The following is a 10,985-nucleotide window of genomic DNA, read 5'->3' as shown; positions in this document are numbered from 1 at the left end:
GAGTGTAAAGTACGAGGTGCGTGTTTTGGGAGACTGCGGTATGTTCGTGTTGTGTCTTCTTGTATGATGGAACTGTTGCCCTTTTTGTAGTGCTACATCACTGAAGCATGCCGTCGAAGACACCAAGCAACACCACCCACCCGGCCGCATTATACTGACAACGGGCAAACCAGTCACCTGAATATTAATTTCTCATATTTTTTAATAAACTGAACTGGTATCGAAGGTTCGTTCCCTAAACAACTGTGAATCCTCTACAAACATGCTGATTTTAGTGTGAATTCTATGTTATTTATTTCTGAGAGGTCAATCCCTACCCTGTTTTTGTCTAGTGCCTAAAATCAAATTTCTTAAAACTACTCTCGTTCTACTCTGTCGAAGGCTTTCTGTTGGTCTAAGAACATTGTGACTCTGCCTCTATATTCTATATTGGAATATTACTTTATGTCTGACAGTAGTCTAATGAACTCTTCGATTAAAATCCGTCTTTAAGTAACTCTCTCTCATCAACATGTCACCGAGACGTAGCAAATATAACCAGAGACAAGCGAATGAAGTTCTCGTATATAGCCTTGGCTATGGTATGGGCAGACTGATTACGACACGGTACCGCTTGCGCATATCGTGTAAAGTGGTCTACCATTACCAGTATGTTTTCGTACCCCCCTTTAGATCTCTCTAAGCTAAGGAAATCTACACACACCAGTTCCAATGGCCGTATCCTAAGGATTGGAACTAATCCTGCAGCTCTTTTAAGAGGGGCCTTTCTCCTGACACACCGCCAACATTGTTCAACCCTAGTTACCACATCTTTCTCAAGACCAGGCCCCGATTTCTCGAAACAAAAATGCAGACTTAAGTCAAAACTTAACTTTTTCTCCTTATGTAGTTTTTTACTTAAGTTTGTTTCGAGAAATCGGGGCCAGGCCAGTAAAACCGCTGTCGAGCCAGCCAAAGTGCCCTGTCTTTACCTTGGTGCCCAACGTCATCATGGACACCCTTCAACACCTGGGTTCTGTAAGCTGTTGGTACTAACAGCTGCTTGACCTGAGTACCGTCTACCGTAGCTGTCCTATAAAGAACACCCTGGTTCAAAGAAATGCGCCGACGTTCCCCAAGGTACTTGCGTACTTCAGGCGACTCACTTTTTACCGCTTCACCCCCTGGGAAAAGGTCGCTACCAAACAAAGTACTCAGCCTAGCAAGAGTGGGATCCTTCCTCTGCTCTAGCACCCAATCAACCCTATTAACCTCAGTGCCTGAAACTTCCACCTCATCGGCCGAAGGAGGGGTTTCGTCTGACACTGAAGCAATCAAAGGTACAGGACATTTTGGACATTGTGTTGCCGCCGCCTGGCAATAACGGTCATCAATTCACGTTGGGCGTCATTTGTCACCGGGGCGTAGCAAAAATAACCAGACACAAGGTTAAGTTGATTCCCTTTTATTATCGGGTGGTAAGAAAAAGCCTACAAAGACAAAACAAACAGTCACTCACCATGTCTTTCATATCGAACATACCCAACCGATACCGAACGCGAATGTCACACACCATTTACCATTAATATTCTTACCATGTCAACTTACCAGGCTTCTGTTAATGGCGACTCCATGGGAAAATCTGTCTCGCAACAGGCAGTTCCGTTGGCTATGTTTTGCTGGACCGTTTGCGCCGACGTCCAGCAATAAAAGTTCAGAATGGGGAAGATAGAAAGCCAGAAGTGAGATGACGTTGACAGGTGTGAGAATACAACAAGCATGCAAAGCAGGTGCGAGTGTGAATTGCTGAGTTGCTTTCCTGCTGATGTCCATGTCACGTCGGACTGGTCCGGCCACTTTGTGTAAATACCTCACATTCCACAGGACATGTACATTGACAGGGTCACATGTAAACAACACGCCACATACACAGGGACTTGACGCACACATACACAGTACATAATTGGTATATAACACCTAGGTTACAAATATGAATAATATTTTGTATAATAGGTTTAATTCGTCCTGTGATTACATTGGCTACGATTTCAAAGTCTGTGTTCAGTGATGTAATCGGTCTCCAGTTCCTGATTTCTTCCCTTTCCCCTTGCTTGTACATCAATCTAATAATTCCTCGATACTACGAAGATTCTACGATAATTCTTTATTGTTTTGGTGAGCTGATCTTTTATCATAAAACAATAAAATTCTGTAAAATACCATAAATATCTGTAGACTTGTTGATTTGTAACCTCTAACTGACGTAATAGATCTCATTTTAAATGAATGTCTTTGTAAAGCACATAACTCTATACTAGAGTGTGAGAAAAAAATAATCAATTCTATATTACTTCCTTCCTATTTTAATTGTATATTATTTTAACACTGGGTGCTACGGATTCATAAATCATCGACAGATTGACCCTTTGTTTTGCTATTTTAGATCCTCTACCCTATTTCTGCTTGTGATGTATGACTTTTCCTTTCTCAATATATGTTCTGAACTCGATTAAAGTCTCTAGCTACAACATGTTTTGAATCATTTCTACTTAAACTTCATATTGTTTTACTCACGTTCTTGAAAACTTATATTTTGTAAATTTCATCATTTTGGTGTACATAAATTAGTAAACCAAACGCTGGTTCTTTTATTTCTATTTTTAAGATAATATATCATCCATTCATATCTATTGTAAAATCTAAAACCTTTAAGTTTAGGCCTTTCTTTATAAGAATCCCGACTCCCAGAGAAGACAAGTTCCCATCGGCCTAGTATGAAATTCCGTTCTCTATTCCTTTCTTGCAATAATACAATCTATTTTGATATGATAACCAATGAAAAATATTCCTTCCTTCCATGATCATTTAAGCCATGAACATTGATATAAATGCATTTCAGCTGCTTTTGTTATTGTGTTTTTTTTTATAGATATTTTTAATAAATTGAACGTAACTGATATCAATAGATGCCCTACTCACGGTCCATAGCTCTTGTTCGTATTCCTACACTCTACCGTGGTTTTTAGGGGTTTATTCTAAAATAGTCCATTTTTGACACTGATGGATGCACATGGTCTTGGATCATCTTGCATATGATTCTTGCTCCATGGGGCTGATGATGTGTATACTTGTGCTATCATTTTGATCATTACACGCTGTAATGATTTATCCTATGCAAAAACAACCTTTTTCTATCTTCATGAAGTCCACATTTGTTTCACAATGTTCTCATTAACATTGTATGGATAGTTTTGTCAGTATCCCTCCCTTTGCTACTGCCTTTGATATCATACTACAGGGTGTGATACTAAATCCTGAAAACGTTTGTCTTCGGCTGTTGTAAAGTTAATATTGATATTGCTACTGGAATTCTTATTCATATCACTGGTTCCGAGATGTACAATTACGTCTACTACCACCCCAGGTCTGGGTCTTGCTCACACATTTGCCATAGGTCTTCCATTTTGCCCGCTGACTTTGTCCGCTGTTGCATCAGATTTAGACACAATTTTCATTTATGGATCTGCTATCTCTGGTCTGTTACAATTTGAATATCCGATTACTACTGACATGACTGCTGGTCCGAAAGTACTTTGGTGATGTGGAAAGGCATGCACTTGTGGCTAAGGTTGGAGGGGTGTGTAATTGTCTTGACTGATATCAAGGCATTTTACTCGAACTGTTGCTAACAATAGTACTGCCACAATATTGGGAGTTCTTGATGTTCAATTGTTTAGGGCATCAAAGTGTGTCCAGGTGTTTCCAGTTCCTATGTGTCTCAGATCTAGCTCTGGACAATCTTTTAGTAGGTGAGAAGTGCTCTTACACATATGACACTGTTTTTGTATTGAAGGTTTCAAGGGACACCTAAAATGAGGTGACTTGTACCATCACAAAACCTGCACTGTGTTCTGTTGTTATCCGCATACATATTTACAGAATACCTCCCACATTTTGTGTCTTTTGAAATCATAGATTCTACATTTAGTAATTGTACATTTCTCACACCGTGTTCGACATCCGAGTCTTTTCAGACTATAACTGGAATTACATCACCATAGGGTAGCATTATTTCTATAATATAGGTATCGCCGAGTTCATACGGGCTGCCCTTGATCGTCACATTTGTTATTTTCCACACCCAAACCACGCATAGATCTATCTCTCATATCAACATCATTTATGATCAGGTCCATTTTCTTCTCCTGGTCCCGATTTCTTGAAACTGACTTAAGTCTTAAGTTTTCATATAAGTTTCAAAATGAGAGTGTTGACTTAAGTCTGCACTTTTGTTTCGAGAAATCGTAGCCTTGTTTGACAGTGTTACTATGCATTCAAAGTCAGACCCTGCTTAGGGCCTCCTCTGTACAGTTACCAGTTAGTACTTCTTCATGGGTTACTTTGTAGAGATTCCTGGAATTAAAATGAACACTCATTTCTCTGGAAATCTCTTGGTTATTCATCTCCTTTTAGTCAGTCCTTCATAAAACTAGCATCACTATCCCTATTGGTCTGACATAAACCAAACAGAAAGTTCCAGTAAAAATACTAGCATTTATGTGAAATGACTCCTCTGATTTGTCCAAGTGTAGTGCAATCCCAGACGTATAAATCTCTCTTTCAGCCATATTGTTGTTCCTGTTCTCCATGGCGTCATGTTGACGTTTGACTAGCTGTTTCTCTAGATTGTTGAATGCGCAGCGTGAGTTTTCCTTTTCAGTCTCAAGATCAAAAACTTTTCCCTTCAACTCGTCTACCAATTGTTTGTTTATCTCCTTGAGCTTAATGTACAAGTGTAATTTTCTTTCATATACGTTTTTAGTAACGACAGTAGATAGCATGTTTGTGATTTCTTCCAGTCTGTCACCATGGGGTCATGGTTTTGTACTTTCACTCATGCTGCTACTATTGGTAGGCATGTTTACTGTTTTAGTATTAACACTGCAGAAACTGTAAAGTAGTCCTGGTAAATCCAGGTAAGAAAGTGCACCGTAGTGAGGTTACAATTTAACTGTTCACCACTTGGGTCTCAGCCCATTGTTTATAATTCACATGTCCAAAATTCACATTTTATAGGAAAACTCATTAAGATAAATTTACAAATACGACAACTGTATGTTCATATAACAGTATTCCATTATTAAAGTTGTATTTCTTGTAATTTTCACTGTAACGATATATCGTTTTAACATTTGATATTTGAATATGGACATGTAACTTGATGATTTAGCTCTCCAAAACCATATGTCAGTCTATAAAAGAGCCGAAATCTATGGATCATATATTCCTGGTTTTGAATGAAACGCCTTCAATCTCCGCCATATTCAGTACCTTCGGATTTTGTCGGAATTCCGAATCGTATCACGTGACTGACGTCGACACGTCCTGCTCGTGGTGATCCAGGTAACTAGCGTAAGCGCACATGTGTGTGTTTACGGTTTCCTTCTGGCTAATACATAGGAGCGCCCATATTGAATATATTCTTAGAGGAATTGCTCCATACAAGCATGGTTAACATAAAAACGAAATCCAATCCCTATATTTACACTCACACGACTTTTTATTTATATTTCATGCAATAAAATCGTCATTTGAAAGTGACGTAATTATTCAATAAAAGGCGGTCAAAAGTGGGAGAAGCTTACTCAATTGAACAGCGAATGTTGACTCTTCACGTAAGGTAGAATTATTCATCCGCGACGACAAAAATGTTCAATATTTTGGTGTAAAATAAACATGACAAAGTAAATTTCAATGATAATTTTATTCAATCAGATCAGAACCTTAAATAGGTATTCAATTTTTCTAAAAGTGTAATAACATAAAGTATTTGTACTCGGCGACATGTGGAACTCGGTGGCCGTTATTGTGCAGCGAGGCGAGGCTGACGCACGCTTACACACTGGAGTTTTCCGAAGTTGTCAAAACACCGGTATTCAAGTAGTTAAATTTGTTTGAGATTGTCGTCTGACTTGACGATATTACATCCTTCGGAGCCATGTGATTATTAATCCACGCTTAGACCCATCGCCATCTATAGATGGAACAACTTCACTTGTGTTCGATATGGATACAATGTATTTGTGGTGAAGCATAACTGTCAACACGTGGATTACTAGCGGTGCATGTTTTATAATACACATGATTAAATTCTCAAAGAACAAAGACAAGAGGATATGTTTATAACTGACCTCTATCAGAGGGTCTCACGCCCGTCCACCCCAAAGACTCGATCGTAGGACGAACATAGGCACATATGTAATGTTTACATTTGACACCCATCATTTTTAACAAAAATGAAAGTAAGTCGCCCCGGTCGGGATATTTTTTTCTTTTCTTTATACAATTGTTAATTTAAAAATTGTTTGAATCATATATAAATATAAAACATGTATGTATTGTTTACATTTTTCCAAAATTCTATGAAAAACAACAATATACACGTTATGTTGCGTCAAAATGTAAACAATGCCATCTGGTTTGGTTTTTTTTTTAAAGTAGTCCTTTAACGTTGCACAGAACATTTTCATAAGCAAGTTAAAAGTTCAATGTTACCATGCAGTTATGGTAAACAAAATCGGCTAATATTACCGTATAGTTGCCAAGCCTAGCAAGTGTAAATATATATGTATGAGCAAATCGTGCTGGTTTATGTCCACAGAGCGAGTATTTGAAACATCTAATTCACATTGCCGTAATTCAATATTGTGTGTATCAAAAATTGTAATGTGCGAGCATTAATTTCTTTGTAGATCCAGTCTGCTGAAGTCGACCACGTGTTTTGTTTACGAAAAATTGTTGATATTTCTCTTGGTTTCACAACTCTCGTGTTACTTCGAGATTGTCGCGACGATGTTCGGAAGAGTTCGGAATGATTCGGCATCTTTCGAGCCTATTTTTTACGTGTACACGTTAAAAAGATTTTTTTCACTTTTATAATTAAAATACTTAAAGTGCTGCAAGTGGTAAGTGGTAAAAGTAGAAAGTTTAAACCTCGGACAGACGGAGAAAAATGAGTATAGCACCTATACAGTTTTTACTATGAAAAAAAGAGCGAAAGTGATAGACCATACAACTTTAACAAGAGGCTCAGGGGCCTTAACGGTCATCTGACTTTCTTGGCAATAGTCATGTAGTAAATTAATTAGATACCATAACATGGAAGCCATCTTCAATTTGGGATCAATCTGAAATGTATCAACACTTTGACGAGATCATATCAGGATCATTTCAGGCACTTTTCAGCCAAATCGGACTCGTAGATCTTGAGAAGAAAATGTGTTCCCAAGATGGCGGATGTGTGGTCAGGACAATGTCAGGATCATTTCATGCAAGTTTCAGGCAAATCACTCGGCTTTCAGGTTGGTGGTGGCTGTGGCGGCCATCTAGGATTTCGGAACAACCCGAAAAATAAGATCACTTTAATTTTCTCACGACCATGTCAGGATCATTAGGCAAGTTTCAGCCAAATTGCACCAGTAGAACTAGAGAAGTTCAAAATATATTATCAAAATAGCGGCCGTGGCGACCATGTTGGATTTCGGATCGAACCGAAAAATTACAACACTTGATCGGGACAATGTCAGGTTCATTTAATGAAAGTTTCAGCCAAATAGCACATGTAGAACATCAGAAGAAGTTCAAAATGTGTTTTTAAGATGGTGGCTGTAGCGACCATCTCGGATTTTGGATCGACCCGGTCTTGGTCATTATGATATCCGGATCATTTCATTCAAGTGTCAGTCAAACTTCAGGTCAGATGACCTAATAAAAGGGCAAGAGTTCCACTATACCAGAGGACACATGATAAATATACCGCAGTATCCCAAATCACACATCCACACTTCATACATGCAGCACAACGCATACATGGGAGGCCGTCCTTACATGACCCGGGCTGTTAATAGGACGTAAATTAATCAAACAAACAAAGATCACACTCGGCTAATATATTTTTTGTTGGAGTTCCAAAATATTTACCTACTTCCATGCATGGTGAACTGCATTGTGTGATAAAAGCATTGTTCTCTCGGGGGCATGGGCCCTTGTCAAGAATTTACCAACATTTATATATTCCTCTAGACGCTTTGCATATAGTCCTTACAATTTCAAATCCATGTCGTTCTAACTCGTTCTGCTTATTATCAATATCAAACTGCCTTTCTTCCAGATCTACAACTTTGTAGATCTACTTAGGTTGTCAGTGGCTAGGGTTGGAATCACTGGAGCATGACGAACTCTGGTCAGTTCACAAAGAAATATCAATTATATTGCTGAACAGTCACAAATTTTCCACATTTTGGTAGCACAGTTATGTAGATTAGTCCATTGAAAGTGCTCTAAGCAAAAATCTTCCAAAATATTTCAGTAAAACCACTAAAATACTTCATATTTCTATAGAGACAAAACAGCCACATCTGAACAGGTGCACAGTTACCTTGAGTTCCTCTTGAAACAAATTGAATGAACAGCGAAGCAGTTCACGAAGCAGTTTATGTTAAAGCTGACTATGCAAGTTAAAAAGCATGCATTTGAAATTAGAAAAAAAAATAATGATTTTTGTTTGGAAAATTGTTTCTGAGACATTCCCCAGTTATAACAGTGTCGTATCCAAGGAAGTGGCAGCTATTTTTATTCTTGCTCTGCTTAGTTACATTCACTGGCCAACACCCTATATAAAGCACGGGACTAGACACACGTGCGTCATTTCAAACATAACTTGTCTCGTATACAAGTGCCCCGATATTGCAAATAACAATGTCAAACTGAAAATAAACACTGCACTCACCTGACAAGGTTTCATTGAAATAATACATGAATGTGATGTCAGCTAAATCTCAAATTATATCAAAAACGAGCTAATGAAACACTTCAATATACACTAGGTTTTACACGTACACCGACACGTGTGTGTCCTTGGTACAGTAATTGTCGCTTGTTCGGGACAGGTAGTCACGTGCACATGGCCATTTGGATTTCTATTCATTTGTGTTGAAATTTTATTTTGACAAACATGTAAATGACAGCTTAGAGGATTTGATGTATTTTGTTGCCAAACAAGCCCCATATACCTTAATAGGTAAGTTTATTGTTTACGTAATAGTAGGTGATACACAGTGAACAACTGCCAGGTGTGTATGTACGTGTATAGACTGAGCGGACGTGTGTCGATTCACGCGCTTTATATAGGGGTGAGAGCACCGGATACAGGCAGAGCGAAAAACAAAAATGGCTGACCTCGATAAGGGATTGTCTCATAAACGATTCTTGAAATACAAGTGTGCTTATTTTTTTTTACTCTCAATTTAAAACTTTTTAACTTGCATTGTCAGCTTTAAATTTGTTTCAAGAAGAACTCAATTCATCATCCCATTGGTCGATTTCATGGGTTGATGAATTGAGTTCCTCTTGAAACAAATTTGACATGAACTGCTTCGCAATTCATTCAATTTGTTTCAAGAGGAACTCAGTTCATCACCCCATGAAATCGACCAAAGCAAGATTCAATCCTTATATTTCAATTCATTCGTATTTATTTTTTTATGTTAATTTAAAAATCTACAACGAGATACATAAAAAAGAAGTCCGTCATTAGAGTACAACTAATCAAAAAAAGTGCAAATATTAATTAAAGGATATCGAAAAAAAGTGCTCATATATGACTATACCGACAAATTAAATGTACATAAGTATGAAAAGAAAAATATCTCCAAAACCACATCCTGTGTGCATATACACCAAGTCCTGGTCCAAATGAAGCTACATGTGACAATCTATCATCGTATGTATATACAGCGTCGCTCCTTTGTTTGATTGGAATTGTTACCGAAGAAATCCATTACAACGCACGACGAGCACGCGTTACTAATCTGTTTGGAGCGCGTGCGCGAGTCCGTGCATAGTTATATATGATATAGTACATGACCGAGACCACAGGGGCTTGTTACATCCAAAGTAGAAGCGGGAGTTAATGTATTGAAGACTATTTAAAAATCTCGTGAATATTTAGATATTTTAATAAGGTTGACGCCTTTATGCAATAGTATGGACACGATATCATAATATTCTCAACATATATGTTATATGCCCGTGATATTGATGGTAAAAAGGAAAGGAAACAATGGTTTTAAAAAGTTTCTGTCTAACATTATAATGCATCTATGAAAAGACAAAAACTAGAAGCGATTCATTATTTTCGTTTTCATTCATATTAAAACAAATCTTTGAATATGAATCGAAAATAATTACCTCGGACAATCACATCGAAATAAATTATTTTATATTATTTTTTTTGTGTTAATTAGACATATATATATACGATTAAACACCAATTATTGTTCGTTGATTCCATCATTTATCGCATGTCGGCGGTGGAGCATCTTTAATGTATTTTGGGAACAATAAAGAAATAAGACATTAAAGATGCTCCACCGCCGACAGAGCATAAATGATGTTAATCATTTGAACAATAATTGGTGTTTAATCGTATATTATATATGTCTAATTAACACAAAAAATAATATAAAATAATTTATTTCGCCTTTCGCATGCGCAATCAGTACTTCATTCCATATAGGATATAGTGTCACGGAATTTTTTCGGATGCAGTTAATTATTTTTCATATTTTTTAACTTGAAGTAAAATTAGAAGCTCAAACTTTTCAATGGTGTTAATGGTGTAAAGTAAGTAACCTTTGTAACTGGATAAAAATGCTAAATCGTCTGCTCCTATTTTTTATAGTGAAAAAATACCATTTGGCAGCGGTGGAGCATCTTTAAAGTTATATTTCATGCAATTTTCACTCTACCAAACTGTTGTAAAACATATAAGCCATGGACTAGGAGGGTCCCACATGCACTCCCAAACCTCCGAATCAATATTTTTCTAAACCCTTATATCACAAATAAAAATGCTAACATTGCATAAATTGGGAAGAACTTCCGGTTATGAAGTCATCAAGATGGCCGTCATTTCGAATTTGCTAAAAAGTGTAAAAATAGTCAAC

The sequence above is a fragment of the Argopecten irradians genome, chromosome 13 (assembly GCF_041381155.1).
Source record: "Argopecten irradians isolate NY chromosome 13, Ai_NY, whole genome shotgun sequence".
Lineage (NCBI taxonomy): Eukaryota > Metazoa > Mollusca > Bivalvia > Pectinida > Pectinidae > Argopecten > Argopecten irradians.
This window is presented reverse-complemented; position numbering follows the sequence as displayed.